Here is a 25,489-nt window from a genome sequence, read left to right as displayed (position 1 = left end):
TACGACTGGCTAATAAAAAGTCAGGGCCTTTAACTGCTAGGTTAAGTTCAGAATATACCCTTGCCTACTTGAAGTATCAGTATTTAAATCAGAAATCAGGCCCAAATCAATCTCCCTCGTGTTTAGCTGTGACTGAAGCTGCTCTCTCCACAACGACGCAGCCTTTTCTCAGCCACACAGTGGCAGCCCACTGACATCTCGACCGTTAAAAAGAAGTGATGCCCACCCTAAAGATGCTGACCTAATCAGTGAGAGGGGCAGCACTCACTCAGTCTCCCCAACTGATTGTATCTGCGGCCATGTTTCAGAACCACTGCTCTAAAGGCATTTGTAACTCATTGTATATTTAGGAAGAAGATATCCTTTAAAAAATGTCAATCTGTAGGAGCGCCTGGGTGGTTCGGTCGGTTAAGCGTCCGACTTTGGCTCAGGTCATGATCACACGGTTCGTGAGTTTGAGCCCTGCGTCGGGCTCTGTGCTGACAGCTCAGAGCTTGGAGCCCGCTTCAGATTCTGTGTCACTATCTCTCTCTGTCCCCACCCCACCCCCCCACCCCCGTTCATGCTCGCTCTCTCTCTCTCTCTCTCTCTCAAAAATAAACATTAAAAAAACCATACATTTAAAATATCAATCTGTGGGGTGCCTGGGTGGCTCAGTCAGTTAAGTGTCCAACTCTTGATCTCAGCTCAAGTCTTGATCTGAGTCATGAGTTCAAGCCCCACGTTGGGCTCTGTACTGGGCATGGAGACTACGTAAAAAAACAAACAAACAAACAAACAAACAAACAAAAAAACTATCTCAGGAAGATATGAAAATTCCTACAAAATAACAAAAGCAAACACTGCTTATGTGAATTTAAAACATTTTAGCTTATCTATTACTGAGGATTATCCATGCTTTTATCTGATACCTGCTTTAATCAGTCATAGGTTCTAAATGCATCTTTTTTAAAAAGCAGCAGGTTTTAGGGGTGCCTGGGTGGTCGGCTCAGGTCATGATCTCACGGTTCATGAGTTCGAGCCCCGCATCAAGCTCTGAGCTGACCGCTCAGAGCCTGGAGCCCGCTTCGGATTCTGTGTCTCCCTCTCTCTGCCCCTCCCTTGCTCTTGCTCTCTCGCTCTCTCTCCCTCTCTCCCTCTCTCAAAATGAATAAACATTAAAAAAAATTTTAATAAAAAAAAAGAAGCAGGTTTTATTTGAATCCTACTACGTGAAACAGTCATGAAGATATGGGTTTATTTATCTGTTGTTCATTTCACCTGGGACCCAATGACTTCAAACCATTATGGGAAAAGTAGGAATGCGAAGAAGTACCTGGGTAAACTGCCAGCTGCCAAGCACATGGAAGTTATTACCAACAGCCTCCATTTCAGCTTGGATCAAAGCAAGAACTCTTCTTGGTGTGATTTACAACACATAACATTAATATAATACTTCTACATGGTGAAATCGCTGCGAAGACATGCTGAGAGAAACCTGAACGTGCTTATGATGTGAGAAAATTAACTAGAAAAAACTACAGAAATGGAAGAATGTCAAAATAAGTTACCTCTGCAGCTAGAAAAGAAGGGAGGAGAAGAAGGAAACTCAACTGCTTCCAAATGTACGCTTTAAATGAGCAAATAGGTTGGTGCTGTTAGGAGCCAGGGGTACTCACCGTGGGCAAAGGAAGACCGACCTACAGACAGAATGAGGGAAGGGCAGGGAAGGCCCTCTAGAACCGGACTAGATTTGCAAGTAGGAGTGTGACCCTCTGAATTTTTAAGAACATAGGCCTCCTAAAAAAAAAAAAGAACATATGCCTCCTAGTTCTGTCCCCTGGAAGCACCCAGAACGACATTTCAGTAAAGGTGCGCACACCTAGTTTTAGTTTCTAAAATATTTTCGTTTCTAAATACGCTCCCCACTATAAGGAAGCAGTGCCCCTTGGGTAAACAGCTGATTACAGGGCTGGGGCTGGGAAAGTACTAAGAAAGCCAGAAACATCTCGTGGCAGAAAGTACATCCTCAACAACCGATGCAGACAGGCAAGGCGCACAGAAGCAGCCGGAAGGGCTCCCTCTAGCCAAGTGTGGGCAATGCTGGCATCACAAGAGGATAGAAGACACGGGAAACAAAAAGAATCCAGGTGCCCACTGGGATACAGAAAGATGTAAGTAGGAACTAAAGAGATGGGGGAGAGAAAGCTCTTCGTCTTTACGGTGGAATTCTAATAAATACAGAAGAAATGTCAGTTTTAAAAAAGGTCACAGATCTGTAACTTCCATACTAATGACAGATGCAGATGGCAATTTTCAATGGATTCTGAACTACCGGCTGAAAGTCTGTTGGTCAACAGGCTATCTGGAGAGTCTCAAACCGTCTCCTCAGAGTACTTGCTGATGACAGAGGGGATAAGTTCCTGAAAGAGGGGACCCCTGCCAGACAAAACCTTCCCTCGACCATCAAAGTGACCTCACGTGTCTCCCAGTGTGATGTACTGAGGACACGATGCACACGCCGGACTGCAGCCTGACCGCGATCACGCGGACCCCAAAACGCAGAACCTGACCCCAACCGCGAGGACCCCATCCAGCAAGCTCACAGCGAGGGGCATTCTACAAAACAGCTGGCCTGCACTCTTCCAAGATATCAATGTCATGAAAGACACGAGGAGCTGCTCCAGATTGAAGGAGACTAAATACACATGGCGACCAAACACGATGAGTGATCCAGACTGGATTCTGGGTCAGAAAAGAGCCACAGAATTGAATAGTGACTGTATATTAGACCTTAGTATCATATCAATCCTGAATTTGATCACTATATTGTGGTTGTGTGAGAGAATATCACTGTACTTCGGGGATACACGTTGGGGTATTAGAGGGTCACACGATGTCTGCAACTTACTCTGGAAAGGTTCAGAAATGGGGGGCAGGAGCTCAGGTGGTGGGGGAAGAGATCTCCAAATTTGAGAGATGTACAAACAGTAAATCTGAGTGAAGGTATACGGGAGTTCATTATTCTATCTGAACTATCTTCCTCAGCATTTAAAATTTTTCAAAATGAAAAATTTTTTATTTTTTTATTTTTATTTTTAAAAATTTTTTTTAACATTTATTTATTTTTGAGACAGAGAGAGAGACAGAGCATTAACGGGGGAGGGGCAGAGAGAGAGGAAGACACAGAATCTGAAGCAGGCTCCAGGCTCTGAGCCATCAGCCCAGAGCCCGACGCGGGGCTTGAACTCACAGACCGCGAGATCGTGACCTGAGCTGAAGTCGGACGCTCAACCGACTGAGCCACCCAGGCGCCCCTGAAAAATTTTTTAATTAAAAAATGGGGGCACCTGGGTGGCTCGGTCAGCTAAACAGCCAACTTTGGCTCAGGTCATGATCTCATGGTTCATGGGTTCGAGCCCCGCGTCAGGTTCTACGCTGACAGCTCAGAGCCTGGAGCCTGCTTCGGAGTCTGTGTCTCCCTCTCTCTCTACCCCTCCCCTGCTCACACTCTGTCTCTCTCTGTCTTTCAAAAATAAATAAATGTTAAAAAAATTTTTTTAATGATGTTCTAAAATTGAGTGTATCACACATTTTGGTAAAAGGCAAATGCCAGTAGCTCTTCATAATGCTATGTTATCAGAAAATTTCAATCCCAATAATTGTTTTAAAATGTACTTTACCAATAATGCGATGAGTAAATTTGTGTTAATGATTTAGAACCAAAACTCTATAAACAAGCTATCCATGGGTCCCAGATTGGTTGTGCTTGATCCACAGGACTGGGCCTTACAAGTCTTTTTTTTTTTTTTTTTTTTTCAAGCATTGAATGAGTTACTTTTTTTTGGCTCTTCTTGAAAACCACTCGGCCTCCCAGTAGGTTAAGCCAAGTCACAACTACGCTATGGGTCATGCTCTCAACGGGTCACTCAAACTCTCTCCATCCTGAATATCTTCCTGACCCAGCCAGCTCTACTCACTCCAGTTACCTGCCTGGCCCCAGAAAGAAGTTGAGTTTGTGAGCTCTCATCCACACGACAAAGAGGGAAAGTGAGATCACCATCCCTGGAAAGGAGTTGAGAAAGAGGTGGAGTCTGAAAAAGCACCTCGAACTCAGTGTGCCCCAAACTGAATTACTGAGTTCTCCTTCCTGTTCCATCCCTACTTGACTGACAAGCCAAAACCTAGCAATTATCCTTGATGCCCTCTCCACGAAGACATCTATCAAATCTATCCCTCCATTCTACAGAGTTTACTTCCTAAGTATTCTCAAATGCATCCATTTAGCTCTATTTCTGATACCAAAGCCATCAGCAACACTAGAACCACCAGCACCATTGTCGTTACCCCCATCACCATGACTGTCACCATCGTCACCACCACTGCCACTACAACCTCCACCCTATTCTGAGCTCTCACTGTCTTACTTCTACATTTTTTTTTTTAACGTCTATTCCTCTTTGAGAGACAGAGACAGATAGAGCAGGAGCGGGGAAGGGGCAGAGAGAGAAGGAGACACAGAATCCGAAACAGGCTCCAGGCTCCGAGCTGTCAGCACAGAGCCCGATGCAGGGCTCGAACTCACAGAGAGATCATGACCTGAGGTGAAGGCGGATGAGCCGACTGAGCCACCCAGGAGCCCCTCACCGTCTTACTTCTAAATGAAGCTTTCTAAGTAGTTCATCCACAGTCATTCCGGCCTCTCTTCAATTTGGTCACTACACCGAAAGCAATGTGACCTTTTGCAAAATGCAAATTTTGAAGCCTGCCTCCTGCTTGCAGATCCTTCAACGGCTCCCACAGCTCTTGGATAAAGGGGAAACCACCTTAGATAAAGGGCCTGCAAGGCTCTGCATGGTCTTGGAGCCCAGCCATCCCTAGAACCTCATTTCTTGTCTTTCCCCCCTCTGCTTTTCTATTCCAGCCATCCTGATATTCTTTCAGGCCCTAATACTCAGCATAATCTCTTCAAAAAAAAAAAAAATCCCAGTGCCTAGAATTGTATTAATCTTAATTCTTGGTTTATCACACCATTTAAATTAAATTGGCTGACGCACAGCCCTCTTTATTTATGTATTTAAAACAATACAATGAGCTCTTCAGAGCTCAGTATCTGAAACCTTACCAATCATTTGCACGTCCCTTTACGAACCTCCCCCACACCTCACTGCCAGTCCCTCTGAATTTCTACTCTTTTTAAATTCGGGGATTATTTTCATTGACTTTTTTCTTGTTTTAGCACATACACTGTACTTGTATACCTAAGCAATCTACTGTTTTTTTTTTGCTTTCAAACTTTTTAAGAAGGCATCATGCAGGGTACGGTCTCTAGGACCTGCTTGTTTTCAGCCAGCATTATGCTGCCAACTTCATCCGCGAAGCTGTGAGCAGAGACTCACCGACCGCTACTGCTGTGTAATATTCGTTAGGTGAACGTCCCCTGCCTGTTCTGCTCTTTGTCCTCCTGGCCTCGTTGACTCTTATTTACCCAACAGCTCTGGGCACACGTGTCACTTCGTCAAATGTTTCCTGACCTTCACCACCAGATTAGACCCCTGGTTTCTGACAGGCCTTCCAAGCGCCCTGCATGCCTCCCCGGCCAACAACACCGCAGTAGTGATTCGACACCATGGTGGTTTGAATTCATCTGTCCTCCCACCCACTTGGCCGGAAGGTCCTGGGGAACAGGCACCATGCCTGTGCTTCATCGCCAGCAAATCCCCAGCTCCTAGGACGTCATACGACTCAACAAACGCTGTTGCCTGAATGAACGCACGAATCGTGAAAGGAAGGGTTCATCCCTACAAAACAGTCCGCCCAACTGAACACATTCAGAGATAAGTAAGTGTAAAACCAGTCTCTCTTCCGACTTTCACATCTCTTTGACGGCATCATCATTCTTTCATTTACCTAGCTTAAAAATGTTGACATCAGGTCTGATTCTGGTCTTTCCCTGACCCCTTACATTGGATTGTTCAGTCATTTCTGTTCTTTCTGCTTTGAAAAGGGCCCTTAACCCAACACACCATCCCAACCTGATATGACTTCCACATTTTCTATTTTTAGCTCCCTAAAGTGTACCGGATCATTTCTCATCACCTTATCTTTGCTTATGCTGTTCCCTGTCCCCAGAGAGTCCTTCATTTCTGGGCTGTACGTTTCTACCCAATGCCCACTGCAAATGCTACATCTTGCCCCCCCACCCCCAAATACTTCCCTGATTTCCCAGACGGAATGATCTCTTCAGTCCCTAGCCATTATCACCCTGTACCTTGCCCCATGCTTGTCTGTGCCCAATGAGAAGTTCTTCTTAGTGTACGGGAACAAACATGGGCTCTGTATTCAGACCCGACTACAAATCCTTTCGGCTATCTGACCTTCGGAAATCATCTATACAGGAACAATCATACCCAACTCTCGGAAACGTTGCTGACATTAAAGCCAATAAATACCTGGCAAATGCTAGATAGGAATCTACCTGTGTTTTCCTGGTGTAATGCTTTTGGCTTCAGCCCCCACCTCTTACTCACTCTTCCCTTGGGAAGGAGGGAGTATGATTTACCAGATTAGTGAACTTAGGAGAAAGAAGTGAACATCCGCACTTAACTACCTTCCTCTCTACTCCTCCTACCTCCTCCTCCGCTTTCTATCCCTCCACCTCCTCTGCCCTGTCCACTCATCACCAGCTCTCTTCTGCACGATTCTCACATTCCGTTCTGTCCCTTGGTGCCTAGAGAGACAGGCTCCACCCTGGGGGGAGGGGGCGGGTGCTGGGAGCTGGACTAGGGGGTGAAGCTCTAACTTGGGGCTGGGTTGTTGGCAACCCTTTTGGCCACACTTCTCAGGCCAGTTCTGTCATTAGCTTATCAGTGATAAAGCTCATACTTTGACCTCCATCTAGCTGCCCACTTTCCCTGTCTCATTTCTCAACCGGTACTGAACTCGGGTGGGGAAGAAAGGGAGTTATTTATTGACTTCCCCAAACCACAACCATGAAGTAATATGACGCCTGTGTTCAAACAAACACACCAGAACTTTCACACCCAAAAAGAGATGCCCTTCCAAATAGTCCCCTGAGGAAGTGACACATCTATTCCAGTATATTCCAACGTATTCCACTCCAGTTTAAAATCTCTTAGATGTCTCACTGGAGTCTGTGGATTTTATACGAATATCTTCACTGGTCTCAAGTCACATCTGAAAAGGGCAGATTTGAGCAACAGCATTTGAAAATAGCAAAAAGTCGTTTGGCACCAAGGCTAGTGAATAAGCATTTGAGATCAACAATGGAAAGGCATTAAAAAATGAGATGTGTGTGTGTGTCTTGTAACTGGGAAGGAAGGCGTATTCAAGATGCTTGCACGGCACCCGTAAGTGACCACTGTGAACAACAACGCTCACCTGGCCACGTCCAAAGGGCTGTGTTTACTACTCGTATCACTTCGTAGTGAGGCCAGTAGCATCAGATGCTGACTTCTTCTAAAGGATGGGGAGTCATGCCTCTGGCTTTGACTTTCTTTCTGTGTCATCTCGGACAACCAAACTCGTTCAACATCCTTCAACTCTGTGTTTTCATCGGCAAAATCGGATTAACAATAACACCCACCACAGACACCTCACAGGATGACTGTGAGGGCCATAGGAGCTAGAACAGGTGAAAAGGCTCCTTGTCAACTCCAGCGACAATACCAGTGTCGGCTGTAGTTATTGTTATGATTAATATTCTTCCTCGAGGGTTTCAGCCTTTTCCCCCTCCTTTCACCCATATGCTTGGCAGCAGAGTTGGATTCTGAAATATCTTCTCATAAAGAGACTGAGGTCAATCTGAACACTTATTCCAGGATTCACACAAACTGCTAAGGAAAATGCAAGGAAGCAGGAAGACTGCCAATGACTCAGTGAGCACCATTTTCTGGAAATCACTTGCTTTTTTTGCCCCGTTTTCTGTAAGTCACTTGATTTGCTGTAGCTTTGGGTGATTTATTACAAGTTTCTACGGAAAAAAAAAAAAAAGGATTAACCTTGGCCATTGTCTTCTCTTACCTCACTTTAAAGGCTAAACGATGTACCCTATAGCCTCAAACTGCCCCTGCATGCACTGAACAGCAATTAACATTGAGGGAGAGCATACTGTGTGCCAGGTAATATGTTACATATTTTAATCCTCAACAACAGCCTGATGCTCAGCGTACTATTTTTGCGTCCATTTTATAGACAAGATCGTGGACTCACAGAGAAAGTAGACAAAGTGCCCGACCACCTAGGCAGGCCGGTGAGACCGCAAAGCCCGTCTTCTTCAGCACACTCTCGACCTCTGAACGCACAGGTCTGGGGTTTCCAAAGTGCAAACCCAATCACAGTTTTTCTCCTTTAGTTTTTGTTTTGAGGCCAGAATAGGTCCTATTCTAGGACTGTCTGTGTGTTGTTGATGAGTGAAAAGTTCTCCTTGAAACCACTTAAAAGAACAGAGGACCCCCTAACGTGGTGGCCTGGATCCTGAGAAATGTGCTAGGGCATTAACATCTGGGCGAGCATTAAAGAAAGAAAGGTTTAACGAACTACATACAGTTCATCTTTAACTCAGCATTTGCGATGGATGTTCAGAGCCTACTAGAAATTTTTACTAAACCCAAGGCCCTCAAAACTCGTCTCCACTTAGTGTTCTGGATGCTCTCCATTCTCTGGTATCGATCCCTTTCCTGGAAAACACATGTTTCTGCAACCACTTCCAGAACAAAGGATGCATCTTCTACCTTCTCCAATCTTTGTCCACACTGGAACCAGACAAACACACTTTAGACCCACATTCACCTACTGCTGGCACCAGAAACAATGCCTTTATTTATTTTTTTTAGATAAATACCAGGTTTCGTTTTAATTTTTTTTCAACTATAAAAGTAATCTTGTTTGTGGTATGAAACTTGATAAAGAAAAAAATATGACATCTGGGTGGCTCAGTCGGTTAAGCATCTGACTTGAGCTCAGGTCATGATCTCAGGGTTTGTGAGTTCAAGCCCCGCATCGGGCTTTGTGCTGACAACTCGGGGCCTGGACCCTGTGTCGGAATCTGTATCTCCCTCTCACCCTTCCCTTCCCCCACTAATGCTCTCTTTCTCTCTCAAGAAAATAAACAAACATTAAAAAAGAAAGAAAGAAAGAAAGAAAGAAAGAAAGAAAGAAAGAAAGAAAGAAAGAAAGAAAGAAAGAAAGAGGAAAGGAAAGGAAAGGAAAGGAAAGGAAAGGAAAGGAAAGGAAAGGAAAGGAAAGGAAAGGAAAGGAGGAAGGAAGGAAGGAAGGAAGGAAGGAAGGAAGGAAGGAAGGAAGGAAGGAAAAAAGAAAAATACGCCCTGGGTGAAAGGGCTATATGTCGGTTATGTGTCCACGAAGCCTGACATTGCTCCTGGCACTTGAAGGTGCGTAATAAACGCAGACGATGAGTGAGTTTTGTAAAGACCCATGAGCATTCATTGCCAATGATCTCCACTGCTGTGCCTCCAGCCACCAGGGCACTGCTCACTGTCAGAGACACTTAGTGGGCACTTGAACAACCCACAATACTGAAACAGGTGCAGGGAGGAGGGTCCAAGCTCGCAGTGCACTCCACGTCCATGTCTGCTCAATCATGCACAGGAAGATGCAGTGACACCTACTGTCTAGATGGAGGGAAGACTACACGACGCACATCTACCTCGTCACAAGAACATCGTCCCCACCTGCCTCTCCTACCTTGCAGGTCAACTGTGAAGGCCAGCCCACATGCTTCTACAGAAAGCTTTCTGTGGTCCGCTGAATGATGCCCCCCCCCAAAGATGTCCATGTCCTAATCCCCGGAACCTGTGAATATGTGATTCCACATGGCAGAAGGGAATCTTCAAGGATGATTAAGTTAGAGGTCCCCAGGTGGGGAGACTATCTGAGATTACCCGGGAGGGGCGGATGTAGTCCCAATGGTTCTTATAAGAGGGAGGCAGGGAGAGTCCAATTCAGAGCAGAAGGCAGCGCAGTGACGGAAGCAGAGACTGGACTGAGGCACTTTGAAGGTGGAGCAAAGGGTCACAAGCCAGGGAGCACAGACAGCCACCAGAAGCTGAAAAAGGCAAGGCAACAATTTTCCCCTCAGAACCTCCATCAGGAACCAGCCCTACTGACACCTTGGCTTTAGCCCCATGAAGCAGGTTTTAGATCTGTGGCTTTCAGAACTATAAGAGATTAAATGTGTGTTGCTTTAAGTCAGTAACTTTTTGGTAATTTGTTACAGCAGCAACAAGAAACTAATACACCTTCTCTAACCCTCAGGTCCACACTGATCTCTCCCCCCACCCCCATCTCTCTGAATTCTAATTAAGTCTGAATACACAACGTAGCATTCAAAAATCCCCAGAACCTGTTTCCTCATCCAAGAGGAAGTCCCTCGGGGCACAGTCCCCTAGGCCTGTTTAACGTCTCGTGGACGAGGGATATCTAACCTGGAGCCAGCTCAGGAAAAGGTTTAGCAGATACTTGCTGAGAGGAAGTAAACGCACAGCTCAAGACTCCGTTATACCATGATGAGGGAGAGATCACCCTTTGATCTTACAATTACAGCATGTCAGTAGAAATGGAGCGTGTTGCAGGGGCGTCTGGGTGGCTCGGTCAGTTAAGCACTCAACTCTTGATTTCAGCTCAGGTCATGATCTCACAGTCATGGGATCGAATCCAACACTGGGCTCGGTGTTGGACATCGAACCTGCTTAAGATTCTCTCCTCTCTCTCTCTCTGCCCCTGTCTCCTCCTCTCTGCCCCACCCCCACTCCTGTTCTATTTCAGAAAAACATTTTTAAAAAAATGGAGTCTCTTGAACAGACTTTTGTATACCAGTGTTCATAGCACAACAATGCAATATTGCTCAGCCTTTAAAAAGAAGGAAATTCTGACACGTGCTACAACAGACATGGATCTTAAAGACATGATGCTGAGTGAAATAAACCGATCACAAAAAGACAAACACCGCATGACTTCCCTTATATGAGGCACTTAGAAGAGTCAAAGTCACAGAGACAGAAAGGAGAATGAATAACGGTTACCAGGAGAGAACAGGAAGAGGGGAGTTCTTGTTAAACGAGTACAGAGCTTTAATTTGGGAAGACGAGAAAGTTCTAGAGATGGATGGTGGTAATGGTTGCGTTACAGGGTGATTATACCTACTGCCGCTTAAATGCATACTTAAAAATGGTTAAAATGGTCATTTTTACATCATATACATTTTACCACAATTTTTTAAAAAATTGAGTCTACAACCTCAGGACAAAGAACAAGAGAGATCTGGAAACATACTCAGGCTGGAAGCACCTGAAAAAGCAGGAGGTGTGGGGCTCAATTGGGAAGACGGAGGGGCCGGCATTGGTGTGGAAGATCTGTGTATGTGGGCTTACCTCAACTCTTAACGGTGACAAAGTTTTCCCTCCTCCCCACCAAAAGGCAAAGCAAATCCTTCAACGACAACAAACCGGTAATGAGTTCTCTGTGCTCATTCTGGGGGTCCAGCACTAAACAAGATGTGCAGCTCAGAGTCACATGGGGGAGACACACAGGACACAAACAATCACTTTTATAAACAGAGGCTACAATGGTCAAGGAGGTCAACGGAGATCAAGGACGTCAAGGAGGTCAGACGAGGAAGTAATGCATGAGCTGAGTGGGGAGTGGTTGAGATTGAAGGTGCAGTGGGTGAAGGTGGAGGGAGTGTGTCCTCGGCAGACAGCACAGCAGGTTTCCAAGACCCGAGCAGAGCACGGGGGCTGAGGGAACAAAGGGGGCAGTGCACTTCTGGGGAGGTGGGCAGGGGACAGACATCAGGGCCAGGGGTCATGTTCAAACACATGGTCTTGTCCTCAGAGCAAAGAGGAATCGGTAAAGTCGTACTGGGGTGCGGAGGCGGCGTTAGGAGGAGGTTGGGATGCTGTGACCAGATCTGCATTCTGGAAAGAAGGGACAAGAGAGATGTGGGGAGGGCAGCTAGGAGGCCACTTCAACGGCTGAGGGCCCTAGAGAAGTGCTGGAGGAGACGAGACGCTAGGCAGATCCAGGTGGGATTCAGAACTGGAGATGATCAGGTGGTACGGCATTACAGTTTATAAAAAATTGTTGTATCAATTAAAACAAGAGGTCATCAGACAGATGTGGCTCTGATGCCATGGCTGGCTACATAAGAAAACTAAAATCCAAACCTATAAAGGCTTCAAGGTCACAAAATTAAAACCGCTAAGGACAACCAACACGCACAGCCAACTAGGCTTTGAGCTATAGCCAGTCAACAATCTCCTTACCTTTCTTCTAATTTTTCTCTACTAAAGCCTCTCCCCAAGCTCCTGTTGGTACAGCACTCCTAACCACTTCCAGCTTGGTGCTGCCCAGTTTGAATCAACTTTTGCCCAAATACACTCGTAAAATTGTTAATATGCCTCAGTTTATCTTTTTATGGTTCTGATGTCATTAGAGGGAACCAATGGAGAACCCTCACGGCCTCCAGGAGTGACGAGCAGCCACGGGAAGGTACCTGCTGAGCCCCCTTGGGCTCCCTGCTTTGTTGCTGCCTCCGGAGGTGATGGGTAAGTCCCTCTCAGATCCTAGCTGCACAGTTTTTGTATTATGAGCTTTCAGACTTTATTTGAGCATTTCTTTTCCTGACCTAGGTCTGGAAACCACCTGGAGTCGGACTGGATCCAGGGTCATACTGGTCCAACTTGGCAACCAGACTGAGACCAGGGTGAAGACTCTGGTGAATAAAATTTTGTTTTAAGGCTGAACCAAAAGGTTAACCTAACCAAAGAGAATTTTGAATTACAGTGACCACAGTGGAGAACCTTTAACCTAGAGAAGCTTATCCATTTAGGAGATGCCCTAGAGAAAATGGGGTCTCAGCCAAGGACTCACCATAAAAAGTAGACAGAAGTTTATTTATCCCCCTCTACAGTTTCTGTGACCAGGATGAGACCCACTGGGACACCTCACATGCTTCGGAGCCTGCAGATGGCATCCTGGGAAAACTGGCACAAGCCAGGAAAGGGTGAGAATTCCTACCAAAGTCAACTCTTCCAGATCTCCACCTGTGGTGCCTGGTTGTGAGGGGAAGGTAACATTTCACACTGTCACCCCTTCCCAAATTCACATTGACAGGCAAAACACACACACACACACACACACACACACACACACACACACACACACACAAAACAAAACAAAACAAAACAAAAATAACATTTGTAAGAATAAGATCTTTGAATTGTGCCTCGTGGATTTACCTTTGGGAATGCATCATTGCGGACCCCTACTCTCCTAGGGACAGCGACTACCTCTCGTTTGTCCTGTTTGTGTTCTGAGAACTTGACTTCAGTTGGTTAAGCAGCTGACCTCAGCTCAGGTCATGATCTCACGGCTCGTGAGTTCAAGCCCCACATCGGGCTCTGTGCTGACAGCTGGGAGCCTGGAGCCTGCTTTGGATTCTGTCTCCCCCTCTCTGCCCCTCCCCTGCTCACACTCTGTCTCTCTCCCTTTCAAAAATAAACATTTAAAAAATTAAGATAAAATACAATAAAAAATCGTTTCTTAAAGACGGCAGCAAGTTATCTATTCAGATGGCTTTAAACGTTTTTACCAGTATTTGGAGAGATCTCTAAGATTTTCACCTATTTTCCAAATAACCCTCCCTTTTTTTTTCTTTTTCTTTCCTTCTGGTAAGAATCCCCTTACTGGATTTTATATTTCAGGGATGGTCCTCACTTCCTAGAGAAGGCTGGGAGGCCCCAAAATATGGATGAACAAAATTATGGGTTGCACTCCATCCGCGGGTAGGGTTTCCTCTTTGCTGCCAGCTCTCAGGGGAACTGTCTAAATCTTTTCTTCCTTTGGCTATCTTTGGGAGTGACTCTGGATCCTGGGAGGACTGTTTCTTCTATACCTCTTTAGGGGTACCTCTTGCATCCTTGGGGTTGTTCAGGAAACCCGACAAGAGATTCAAGAGAATTTAAAATAACTCTATGGGCAGAAGCTGGCCAAATTGGAAGCCGGTACTCAGAGCCTAAGAGGAAGGTTTTTTAAAAGGCCTTCTCCCCTAAGTTAAATGAAACTACGTACCCAAGAGAAAGAAAACCATTCCAAAGACAAACAGCTCTAAATCTAGAATCTAGAAGCCTGTGATGCCCATCCAGTTGAACATCTTCTTCCTGATTCAGAGAAGCAAACTGAAGGTAATATAGTTGGATGGGGGGTCAGCCTTGAGATCATTGAGGTTACAACCCAAGTCTGGGAGGAATTAAAAACAACTGTACTCATCTTACATATCAAGTCTTTACAAAAACAGAAATACTGCTCTAGAAAGAATTCAAAGCCCCCCACCCCCATCGTTTTTACCAATCCCAAAACCTTCCCTATTCACCTCGGAAGGCTTGCAAGCATTGTCAATTTCTTGATTTAGGATCAAAAGTCCTTAGCGGAACTTGTATTCTTTCTCTGTGCTTTGAGAAGTCAATATTGTACCAACCTTCTCTAGGAACTGAGGGCCATCTCTGAAATACAAACTCCAGTGAGAGGATTCTAATCAGAAGGGAAAGAAAAAGGAAAAGAGGAAAGGGGTGCTATTTGGAAAACAGGTGAATTAAAAATCTTAAAGATCTTCTCTACAAACACTGGTAAAAACGTTAAAGCCATCTGAACACAGATAAACTTGCTGTTTATCTTGTGTTCAAAAAACACAATTTTACTTATTTTTTTAATGTTTATTTTTGGAGGAGAAAGAGACTGAGCACGAGCAGGGGAGGGGCAGAGAGAGGGAGACACAGAATCTGACACAGGCTCCCGACTCCAAGCTGTCAGCACAGAGCTCAACGCGACTCACAAGCCATGAAATCGTGACCTGAGCTGACGTCCGCCGCTTGACCAACTGAGCCACCCAGGCTCCCCAAGAAACACAATTTTAGATCCAATTGTTCTCTTATAAACTAGTGACTTTTACATTAATAATGTCCGTTTCATGGCTAAAACTTTAAAACAAAAGCTATAGGTCTCTGTTTATATTTGTCTTTATGTTTATGTATATCTATGTATGCATTTTACTGATGTGTGATATTTTTCTACCACATTGGCATTGCCAACATCAACTTATAAAGGGCTCTATTTAACTGGCTTAAAGACAAACAACCTCAAGGACAGAAAAGCACTCTACAAATTAAGTATGTTCTCAGAAATATAAACACTAACCCAAATGTTTTTCAAGGTCACACGATCTGAGATAATCTACAAATGAAATTTTCAAGAATACTGATGCTTTACTGTATGTGTACTTAAAAATAGTTTCCAGGGCACCTGGGTGGCTCAGTCAGTTAAGTGTCCAACTTCAGCTCAGGTCATGATCTCATGGTTCGTGAGTTCGAGCCCCGTGTCAGGCTCTGTGCTGATAGCTCGGGGCCTGGAACCTGTTTCAGATTCTCTCTCTCTCTCTCTCTCTCTCTCTCTCTCTCTCTCTCTCTCTCCCTGACCCCCTCCCCATGCTCTATCTCTCTCTCTCTCTCAAAAATAAGTAAACATTAAAAAAGTATATATTTTAAATAGTTTCCAAAATGTTTCTGGTAACTTGAAACAAAAGTATACTGAGGTAAGTTAAATGATGGATATTCACTGAGTATCTCAGATCATTTCCAGATAAGATAAAATAATGAAACATTACTGAACACAGTTTTTATCTACTTTTGGCTTCTTATTACAGAGAAACTAAAAACATTTGGGTGTGTTAATAAACATGTCCTCTGCATCACTGAAATGATATACTACTGAGGAAGCATATGCTTCTAGAAATCAAGAAATATACTCATGAATCTGCCAATACAAAGAATGCTGATTTCTTACTTTTCACTAGAAATTAAGGTTCCTAAGGGTTAAAAACTCTAATTAATATGGAACTGTTAACTACTAGAAATAATAAGGGAAAAAACTCTGTATGCAAGGAAAGTAAAATGTGTTTTGGCCAAGAAAAGGTCAGGAGGTATGAAGATGCTTTTTTGTTAAGGGAAATGAAAGGAATTTTTCCCTAAACTAAAAGCTGGTTCCTTCAGGGGCACCTGGGTGGCTCAGTCGGTTAAGTGTCCTACTTCAGCTCAGGTCATGATCTCACGGTCTGTGAGCTCAAGCCCCGCATCGGGCTCTGTGCTGACAGCTCAGAGCCTGGAGCCTGCTTCAGAATCTGTGTCTCCCTCTCTCTCTGACCCTCCCCCATTCATGCTCTGTCTCTCTCTGTCTCAAAAATAAATAAATGTTAAAAAAAAAAATTTTTAAAGCTGGTTCCTTCAGAATGGGAAAGAGGAGAACAAAGGACAAACTGAATGGATTATGGAAAGCTGGGAACAGATAGACAGAGGGAATTTTTACCTTGTGTACTCAAGCTGGCCAAAACTGAATTGTTATTCCAAGGGTTTTAAACGTAAGCTTTAATACAATAGGGTACTTACGTAAAACTAAAAAGTTTCTTTCATCTACCTAAAGGACAAAGTTGTCCTAAACTCTTAGTCTGTTCTTGACAATGAGAGATTGTGAAAGGACTTCCTTTACCTTGTAAGTAACACACCTGGAAAACAAAGCTTTCGTGTTTTCCTAAATTAATGTCCTGTGCTTCGTGTTGCCTTTACCAGGTCTTTGATGCCTTAAGAAAACTGAGTCTTGTCAGTATTCGAAGAGCTAAAGCTTTCCTCACAACTATGTAACCTTCTGTATTTGCCTTTGAAATGTTCTGTCACTTTGGTGAAATAGATAACTGAGTATATTCTTTCACAATGGTCTGTGATCCTACTTAGTCAAGCATCCAAACTTCCCAAAATCAAATTCTAAGTAAAGACTTTTTGACCTGGAAGTAAGTTTGGGATTTTCTAGAAGGTCCCTGGAACATTTCAAAAGATTTGTTGTCTCTCCTCATAAAAAGACAGATATTAATTAGGTAACTAATTAGCCTTATTTGCTGTTAAATTACATGAGAAGCACTGTCAAGTAAGAAGTAATAATTATGTTATATTTGTATGCATATAGGTTATTAATATAAGTGTTCCAGGGGCGCCTGGGTGGCTCAGTTGGTTAAGCATCCGACTTCGGCTCAGGTCATGATCTCATGGTCCGTGGGTTCGAGCCCTGCGTCGGGCTCTGTGCTGACAGCTCAGAGCCTGGAGCCTGCTTCCGATTCTGTGTCTCCCTCTCTCTCTCTGACCCTCCCCCGTTCATGCTTTGTCTCTCTCTGTCTCAAAAATAAAAATAAACATTAAAAAAATATATATATATATGTGTGTGTGTGTTCCAGCAATTATATAAAATTCCTAGAAATCTGATATATGTCCTGGTATAATACTATCACTTACAATTCTAGTTATTATCTCAAACCCTGTATGCCACAGAAATAACCAAATTTTCTTGTTGACAGCATTATAATGAACTTTGAACAACTCTTTAACCATGGCCATTTTTAAATCTTTTTTCCCTTACAGAAACTTACTTTTCTACTCTGATGCTTTTGCAAATAAATGTTCCTACAAAAGTGCTTCTTCATCTTCCAGACAACTCATGGGAAGGACTCTAACAAGTACAAGTTTCTGATAACTTCCAGACCACACCACTGAGTAAGAATTGGCAGAGCTCTAAGGGAAAGACTGACAGTTTCATAAAACTAACAAAAGATCAAGATCAACAAGAATTAGTTACATTGGACTGAATGAACTGATAGAGATGATTTTATAATTTTTATGACTTTTGTTTGAAACACTGTGGTGTTGTTTTTCTAGAGTTAGGAAAATCTGTCTTTTCTCTTAAACTATCATTACTTTGGAAAAATGTACCTTTGTAAACAAAGATGAAACATTTATCTTTTCTCCTTATCTGATTCCTCCAGAATTTGGAAACTCCATTCTTATTTTCATGGAGATACAGTTATTTGCTTAAGTTCAATAGGAATCTGTTCTCCTTGCAACAGGACACAATTGGAAACATTGGTTACATGACCAAGACTTTGATGAAATGTCATATTTGAGAATATGCATAAAATCAGATGTGAGAAGATAGTTTGAAGGAACTAAAGTTGACTTATGGAGCCAAAAAAGTCCCTGGGAACAAAGAGCCTGGCACCTTGCTTACAGAGTTCTCAGCAACCTTAGCAGGTGAGTAAGGCAGGTCACTTCCTGGCAGGCCCAGGAACTTCAAGATATCCTGGGGACCTCATGAAGAGAAGAATTCACCCAAACAGATAGGTATTGCAAGTGAAGTCTGATGGTGAGTTCTTGGCATGGCTTCTTAGCCTGGAGAGGCTATAAAAGTCTTATCTAAGACTCCCTCTGAAAAGTTCCAGAAAAGCAGATTTTTAAAAGGTCTAATACGGTCAATCGCTATTCTTGCTGCACTTATGTAAATAATCAGGCCAACTTTAATAAGATTAGATTTATTATGCAAACAAATTAGTCTTACTGTAATTATCTTTATTAGAAATAGGGGCGCCTGGGTGGCTCAGTCAGTTAAGTGCCCGACTTTGGCTCAGCTCATGATCTCACTGTTTGTGAGTTCGAGTCCCGCGTCGGGCTCTGTGCTGACAGCTCAGAACCTGGAGCCTGTTTCAGATTCTGTGTCTCCCTCTCTCACTGTCCCTCCCCCACTCGCACTCTGTCTCTCTCTCTCTCAAAAATAAATGTTAAAAAAAATATTTTTTAAAGAAATGAGGGTGATGTAGAACAAACATTGTGTTTCAGTAGAGGATTATAACACAACCTATAGATATCAGATTCGACTCCTGTTCATTGTCTTTGAGGTTTTATTTTATATATATATGTATATGTGTATATATATGTATGCATATACATGTATATATGTATATATATATTTTTTTTTTAACGTTTATTTATTTTTGAGACAGAGAGAGACAGAGCATGAATGCGAGAGGGTCAGAGAGAGAGGGGGAGACACAGAATCTGAAACAGGCTCCAGGCTCTGCACTGTCAGCACAGAGCCCGACGCAGGGTTCGAACTCACAGACATGAAGTCATGACCTGGGCCGAAGTCGGACACTCAACCGACTGAGCCACCCAGGTGCCCCTATATATATATTTAAAATATCCCCTGTTTTCTCCCACCCTTCTGATTTGGATCACAGAGGCTGCCCTTGAAGCGCCTTATAAGGGACCATACCTCAGGCTCTCTCCACAACCCAACAGCAGCCATACTTTAGGGATTTGAACCTTGGGTCCCATCCCCCAAATGAAAGGGACTCATTTAGACACTTGGATCTGCATACCAGCTGGAGATCTTAAATTAAAATTAACTAGGGAGGTTCCTTCCCAGAATTAGAGAACATCTTGAGACAGACAGCTCTCCCAAGGTCATGAATCAAGATTTTCAACCCCAATATGAAACTTTTACTCCTTTCGCCTTTTGCTCCTTGCTTCCTCTCTGTGTTAACGCACAGGAAGGCAACACTCCTTCATTCTGGCGGCTGTCACTGAATCTACTGCTGAGTCCACAGCTGTACAACCAAAGTCCCCAAACACTCTTGCTAAGGTGGGGTTTTTTTTAATGTTTATTTATTTATTTTGACAGAGAGAGGGAGAGAGAGAGAGAGCACACACACAAGTGGGGGAGGGGCAGAGGAGGAGAGGGAGAAAGAGTCCCAAGCAGGCTCCGCTCTGTCTGTGGGGAGCCTGACGCGGGGCTCGATCCCAAGAACCAGGAGATCATGACCTGCGCCGAAATCAACAGTGGGAAGCTTAACCAACTGAGCAACCGAGTTGGTCACCCAGGTGCCCCAAGGTGGTTTTGGGTAACAGAATTGCTTTATGTTACTTGCTGGATGAACAAAGAGGAAGCTGGATCATTGTACCTGGACCATTACCTCCGGTACTGCAACACATACAAGAAATTAACAAGTCACTTGGTTAAAACAGGTTGATGACCCCCCCCCCCCCCCCCGTGTACATTCTTTGATTTATTTGATATCAGCTGGGTGGTTCATGGAGGCCCTAGCGAAGGAGGAAACTTCAGTCTCTTGGTACCAGCCTCCCAACAGTCATCACTGGAGTCTCCCTGGAGCACCAGGTTCTCTCCAAGGTCCTAAATGCATGTTCACAGCCATCCGCAGTATATCACATGGTCTCTCTGAGCGCGGAGAAATAGAAAAAAGGAAGCAACCAGATGAACAAGATGAAAAACAATTCTTCCACAGATCTGCCCTCACAACTTAGGAGTGTCACAAGGACACGAGAGCCACTTAACTCTCACGGTGACTGGAGGGTGGCGCCCATACCAACTTTTTGGTCAATCTCTCATGGATGAGAGGATGGCCAAAAGAGGGAAAGTGTTTAATTAAACAAGGACAGTAGACCAATAATGCTCTCAGGCCATGGCAGCCTACATAAAAAGCAAACCAAAACCTAAGCCTCTAAATGCCTCAAAGTTACAAAATCAAAATGCTAAAAGCAACCAATCATGAACAGCTAACTCAACTCTAAGCTATAGCCAATCAATTAACTTGCTTACATTTTTCTGTTACCTTAATTTTCTTTCTCATGTTCCCCAAACTCCTGTTGGTGAAACACTCCTAATCGCTCTTGGTTCGGCACTGCCTGATCCAAATCAATCCGTGTTCAAATAAACTCAAGATGTTTCATATGCTTCAGTCTACCTTTTAACAAAATAGATATTTGGTCTTCATCCCTGTTCCCGGCACAGAGCCCCTAAAGCCCTTAAAATTTTTTCCTAAATGATGAGAGGCCTAAAGGTGTCTTTTGCTGTGTTAATGAAGTGACTTTTGGACCACACCTAGGGAAGGGGCCGGCTGCCTGGAGAATCGAGCCTGTGATTAGAAGGCTGGACCTTTTAGTCCCCTCCTGAGCCTCTGCAGAGGAAAGAGGGGCTGAAGCCTGAATCAACTGGCAAAGGCCGATGACTTCATCATTCATGCCCGTGTAATGAACTCTCCATGAAAACCCAAAAGGATGGGGTTCAGAGAGCTTCTGGGCTGATGCTGAATCTGGGACCTGGGGAGCCTGGCTTGCTCGGAGAGGGCTGAGAAGCTCCTCACCCCTTCCCCACACCATGTCCTCTTGGCCTCCTCCATCTGACTGTTCCCGAGTTACAACTTTTTAAGATAAACCTAGAATCTAGTAAGTAAAATGTTTCTCTGAGCTCTGTGAGCCTCTCTAGCAAACTAACCGAACCCAAAGAGTAGGTCACTGGAACCTCCGATCTACAGTCAGCTGGTCAGAAGCACAGGTCACAATCTGGGCTTGTGACTGGCATCTGAAATGTAGGGGAGACAGTCTTGCAGGACTGAGCACTTAGCCTGTGGGATCGTACTCCCTCTCCAGGTAGGTAGTATAAGGACTGAGCTAAATACCCAGCTGGGTACCCAGCCGGTGCCTGAGAACTGCTTGTTACTGAGAGGGGGAAGGGGAACCCACAATGGAACTGGGTGCAGAATCAGGAGGTACGAGCGATGAAAGAGAAGGAAGGGTCTCAACTCTATCTGGGCTTTGTGTTTTGTGACACTAGATGGATGGGGCCTTCAAGCTCACTGACTAAAGGTGTGATCGGTGTTACCACACTGCAGCACTCCAGGGGGCACCCTCCACCTTGAAGTCAATGCCGGTGGTGTCCCCTGGACTTGTGCACAAGCAGCTACCCCGTGAGACATGTGGCCCACAGACAAGATGTGGTTCCCTGACCTGGACCCAATTTCCCCCTATCGTTTTCCTCCTAGTGCACCTGACGGCCGTCATCAATGAAACCTGTGCCCAAAGCCCAATGGAATCAAGTGTTTCATGTTTCCCTGTTCAAGTTAAACCCCGCCCACTGAAATCACATGACGAGCCTGGCCTTTCAGAGGGATCTGGACAAAAGGAAAGCAGGAAGAGGAAAGCCTCTGTGCGCCCATGACTCACGCCGGAGGCATGCTGGAGGGCTGTCTGCTCTCTCCCCACTCATCGCTGTCGTCAACGTAATGTTCACGTAGCCCAGCGCATATGGTTTTCTGGACATGTGGCCTGTGGCTGGGAGGAGCCGTGGATGCCGCTACTCCCGGGCCAACAAGTCACACTCCACAGAATTAACCGGAAGCCCAAGACGGCCTCACCCCTTGCAGCTTGAGAAGGCTAGAGCAAGGAAACAAAGATCTCTTGAGGCCTCCCCCAGAGACTCCAAGGCAGCCCAGATGACGCCAGGGCCCCTAAAGAATGAGGGGGCCACGCCTCTGCCAGGGGTTCCAGTCGAGTAAAGCCAGAGAGGAACCCACTCTACCCAGTAACTGGCAGCAGGGGGAGGTGTTCACCCCTCAGAACATCACAGCAAAACAGACGGCACTGGGTGGCATCCAGGGAACCTCACCTGCCCTTCTGCCCTTCTGCCTCCCCCCTGCTCACCTCTGCGGACAAGTGCACCGGGGCTCTGCCCCACACCCTGATCCCCCAGGAGGCGGGGACACCCAGAGAAGCCAAGCCCTGGGTCGCAAGAAAAATGAAGCCTCCTGAATCCTGAAACCAAATGAGACTACGTATGTCAAGAAGTAATTTACAGGGGCGTCATTGTGACGTCGGGTTGGAATTCTGCTCTATCGTTGGCTGTGGGACCTGGGAGGAGATTCTAAACCTTTCTGTGCCTCAGTGTTCTCATCTGTGAAAGGAGGATGATGGTGAGTAGCTCTATGCGCGGAGCACCGTGAGGATACAAAGTGTCAGACCAGCGCCTGGCACGTGGGGAGCATCCAACATCATCCAGTAAGAGCGTCTCCTATTATTATTCTTTTAGGACAGGAGTCTGACAAGCTGCTCCCAGGCTACAAGCAGCAGGCTGACAGCGTGCAGTTCCTGCCTGCTTTCCCGTAAGCTCCGGCCGCACTGTGCGTGAGGGGGTGCCTAGCGCCCCCGGGGAGGACAACGTTTTGTTACAGAGGCTTACGATGATGAATACGATTCTCAACTCTTGCCTTTTGCCAAGCTATAGCTTTAACACTTAAAGAAGTGGCCTGAGCCTTTCTCATTTCCCCCAATAAATATATTGAACAGCTGTGTGGGGTCAAGAAGTTTTCCATCTCCATAGGCCTGTCTCCTTGACTGTAAACCAAAAGCTCTCTGAAGTCCCTTCCAGCAGCCACATTCTAGAAGGGTCCTTGACGCCAGGTGTTCATAAAGCCAGCCAGGGACCTCTGCACTTGTGTGTGAAGTTCCCCTTTTCCCACTGAGGGTCTCGTCTTTGCTTTTTCGTCTTGTGTCTAGAAACCAACATTTCAACGTTGCAGTCAGAGTAACTCTCCAAATTTATAAATGTGACAGCTAAAAAAAGATACCTCTGAATGGTAAAATGCTTCCCAATAGGTATTTCTAGTACCTCACAATTTGTCCTGGGACTAAGTGGTGTCCGGGAGCTTGTAAGAGTCACCGTAACCCCACCTACCCCACCCTCGGTGAGGAAGTCCAAAGGCCATAAACATTTACCAGTAAGAACGTGCCAGACGCTGTGGCCAGCCCCTCCTTCTCTCTCTCTGCAGAGTCCCATCACAGGGGATTATAGCACTGAGGGGTCAGAGAGAACTTTAAAGTTCGTCTAGTCTGACCACCTCCCTGATACAAAAACCTCCTCTGTAACATCCCCGCATCTTCCCTGTGCTTAAGCGCCTCCAGGGATGGGAACTCGCAACCTTTATAATTCATTAGGTTTTGCATCTTTTCAACAAGTGGCTAGGTGCTGCTAATCCAGCGATGAAGCAGATTGAAACAGTCCCTGCCCTCAGAGGGCTTATGGTCTAGACGGAGATACAGGGGAGTAAAGGAATGCAGTGAAATATTAATCTTTGTGCTTTTGTTTTCCACACTTCCTTGAACAGCACCTTCCCCCAGGTCGACCAAAGGTTTTCACGTATCTTTGATGAACATGGGAATTATTTCAGCAGAAACGCTAATAGGCAGAAACAGTTAGAACTCACTTTTGTGATGTCCGGCATAGGCTCCAGAAGCCCACAGAAAAAAACAGTTTTGAAAGACAAATCATTTTGATTCATGTCTGGATTCTGCCCAGAGAAGAAAGGCTCCCAGAAATCAGGAGTCTGGGTCTCAGGCCGGGAAGGTGGAGAATCACCAAGCTTTGGGGCACATCAGAACTCCCCGGCGGGCCAGTGTAGACACAGGCTGCTGCCGGCACCCACCCAGAGTTTCTGACCCCGCAGGCCTGGGGGGAGTCTTTGCACCACAACAACCTTCCTAGGTGACACTGCTGCTCCAGGGACCACACTTTGACAGTGGACGGGAAACAGAAAGACCCAGGTTCAGGTCCCGGGGGACTATGTGTGACCCCCCCCCCCCCCCGCCTCGGCAGGAAAAGCACGGTGGCCACGAGGTGGAAGCTGACGCCTGGGGAAAGGGTGGAGCTTGCTGAGAAGAGGGACCAGACTCGGGATCATCCGGGGAAAGAAGTGGCATCGATAGTGAGAAACGTTTCATCGTCACCCACCAACGGCACCGGAGAGGGGCCAGGGCGGGGGTGGGGGTGGGGTGGGGGGAGCCAAGCCAACGTCTACAGACCATCGGCTGCCATCCGAGCCAGGACTGTTCCTGGCTGTTCACTGCTGTGCGGTTAGGACGCTCTACTGACCGCTCCCGCACAACAGCCTGAGACAATCTGGCACAAAGGGGGCTGCCTTGTTGCCCTGGACCGTCTTCTGCATTCGCTTCCTAGAGCGAAGGTCAACTGACCAGCACAAACAGTGCAGCTTGGAACAACAAAAATGTATTCTCCTCCAGGTCTATAGTCTACAAGTCCAGAGTCACGTTGCGAGCAAGCCCTCGTCCCTCTGAGGGCTCTTAGGATTCTTCCCTACCTCTTCCAGCCTCCAGAGGCCCCAGGCGTTTCTTGGCTTGTGATGGCACAACCCTAATCTCCGCCTCCGGCTCCACACAGCCTTATTCTCTAGGTTTATCCATGTCCTTTCCTCTTCTTGTAAAAACACCAGCCATTAGATTTAAAACTCATCCGATCCAGGATGGCTTCATCTTAATGTAACTAATTACACCTGTAAAGACTATTTCCAAAGAAGGCCTCTTCTAAAGTTCCAGGTGTACATCAATTTGGTGGGGGGGTGAACTGAATCCAATCGCAGAACTTCCCTCACCCCCCTTTGCAACAGCTCAGGACACTTATTATTCAAGGACACGCCCCTTGAAATAGAAGGTGGGATTCTTGACAGATAGAAAGTAGGATCCAGAGAAGTGATTCAGTGGCAGGAAAACCCCTCAAACCTGCACCTGGGTGGGAGTTGGTCAGCAGTAAAGCCCACGAGTTACACAGTTACGAGCGCGCGTGACAGGTGATGATGAGGAGTGGGGGTGGGGGGAGCCGCGGGGACACAGAAGGCAGGCACTGAACACAGACTTGGGTGTGAGGCACGGCTTCCTGATACTTAGAAAGTCCCAGGTGAGATCTGAAGGATAAACAGGAAATCCTCAGAGGAAAGTCTGGGTGGGGAAAGAGACAG

At 45.6% G+C, this 25,489-nt stretch overlaps 1 protein-coding gene and 3 long non-coding RNA genes across 8 annotated transcripts in view; 2 read left to right on the top strand and 2 right to left on the bottom strand.

Moving 5' to 3' along the window:
- GLIS3 (GLIS family zinc finger 3) overlaps positions 1-25,489 on the bottom strand; it is a 547,835-nt gene that overhangs the window by 465,476 nt on the left and 56,870 nt on the right. The window lies entirely within an intron of this gene.
- LOC109493694 lies at positions 5,510-19,925 on the top strand. Of its 3 annotated transcripts, none has more exons than XR_006588796.1 (6): positions 5,510-5,820; positions 12,455-12,566; positions 12,651-12,736; positions 12,932-13,024; positions 17,478-18,143; positions 19,439-19,925. It is a non-coding gene; the product is annotated as an uncharacterized LOC109493694 (long non-coding RNA). The 3 variants fall into 3 exon arrangements; XR_006588797.1 differs by having other exon boundaries at positions 12,651-13,024; positions 17,478-17,609; positions 17,960-18,143; XR_002737787.2 differs by having other exon boundaries at positions 12,651-13,024.
- On the bottom strand, positions 19,942-22,501 carry LOC123381592. Its single transcript, XR_006588800.1, has 2 exons — positions 22,386-22,501; positions 19,942-20,124 (listed from the first exon to the last, which is right to left on the bottom strand). It is a non-coding gene; the product is annotated as an uncharacterized LOC123381592 (long non-coding RNA).
- LOC123381590 lies at positions 22,519-23,028 on the top strand. Its single transcript, XR_006588798.1, has 2 exons — positions 22,519-22,654; positions 22,771-23,028. It is a non-coding gene; the product is annotated as an uncharacterized LOC123381590 (long non-coding RNA).

The sequence above is a fragment of the Felis catus genome, chromosome D4, assembly GCF_018350175.1.
Source record: "Felis catus isolate Fca126 chromosome D4, F.catus_Fca126_mat1.0, whole genome shotgun sequence".
Classification (NCBI taxonomy): domain Eukaryota; kingdom Metazoa; phylum Chordata; class Mammalia; order Carnivora; family Felidae; genus Felis; species Felis catus.
The sequence above is the reverse complement of the archived record's forward strand: the minus strand, read 5'-3'. Positions and strand labels throughout refer to the sequence as shown.